The sequence below is a fragment of the Rosa rugosa genome, chromosome 1 (genome assembly GCF_958449725.1).
Source record: "Rosa rugosa chromosome 1, drRosRugo1.1, whole genome shotgun sequence".
Taxonomy (NCBI): Eukaryota; Viridiplantae; Streptophyta; class Magnoliopsida; order Rosales; family Rosaceae; genus Rosa; species Rosa rugosa.
Window position 1 is genome coordinate 39723891 of NC_084820.1, and position 1135 is coordinate 39725025.

At 37.2% G+C, this 1135-nt stretch overlaps 1 long non-coding RNA gene across 1 annotated transcript; it reads right to left on the reverse strand.

Annotated features, from left to right (window-relative positions):
• Positions 1-453: 453 nt before the first annotated feature.
• On the reverse strand, positions 454-903 carry LOC133724366 (uncharacterized). Its single transcript, XR_009853635.1, has 3 exons — positions 824-903; positions 706-741; positions 454-539 (listed from the first exon to the last, which is right to left on the reverse strand). It is a non-coding gene; the product is annotated as an uncharacterized LOC133724366 (long non-coding RNA).
• Between the last annotated feature and the right edge of the window lie 232 nt (positions 904-1135).

Genomic DNA, 1135 nt, shown 5'->3' on the forward strand with positions numbered 1-1135 from the left:
TATCAACAAAAAAAATTAAAAGAGCAAATCATTAACATTAAAAAATCAAGGCCATTGGAGCCTTATCAAGGCCATTGAAATCTGCCCACATTTGCTCCCATTTGGAAAGTCCCCATATCAGGATGTCGCCCTAAGGATCAGCTTGCTTCACATCCACAAACCCTACAGTTTTCAACACCTGCAAATCAAATATGAGTTGCAAACAAAACAAAAGCAAACAAATACGAGTTGCAAACAGGGATTAAATAAATTAACTTTGAAACACTTACCATAACTTGTGGCCCATAAGCAGCAAGCAAGCCACCAAAGTATGGTTCAGCACAGTGGAATGCGACATGAGCCTGAATTAGTAGCCATCAAATGATTAAGATTTTAATATTCATTCAACAACCACAAATTACAAAAGCAGTAATCAACATACCATGGAATGGCTAAAATCAAGTTGTGAAAGCCTGAAAGGAAGACAAGTTCCTGACTTGTAATTAAGGAAAGAGATTTCTTATGGCCCCCAATAGGCATCCCTTGTGTTTCATCATATCCTGTGCAAGAACATGACTGACAAAATTAGAAGGTGATCTGGTCTGGTAACTAAAGAAATCAATGTGCAGAAACCATGCACTTTATTTGGAGAAGTTCTCAATTAGAAGAACATGAAAAGTTTAGCTCATTCTACTAAAATATACAGATTAGAGGTGATAGTTATACCCATTCATCAATTACAAGGCCTTCTCCAACATGAGCCTGAAACAACACTATCATCATTAGAATATTCTCAATAAAAAGAAAACACAAGCACTATTAAACAAGTCAGATTTCAACTTACAGGAGTAGGGTGCTCTGCATCTAAAAATACAACCCCCAAAATTCGCTCAACTGCTACTTTGATCTTTTTGCTCATCAAACTGTATCAACAAAGGGTCAGTTAAATGATCATAGACTAGGCACCAAACAACCAATTGGAAATTGGCACTCCAATTTCCCAAAAGTGTATCCACAGAACACTTAACAAGCCACAGAGAGCATAAAGAGGGAAGAGCAGTATATTTACCAGCTCAGGAGCATAGTCCATTTCAGCTTTGACCTTCAGACTCATAATTTGGAACTTAACTTTGGTCCTTTGATCCAGATTTTTCTC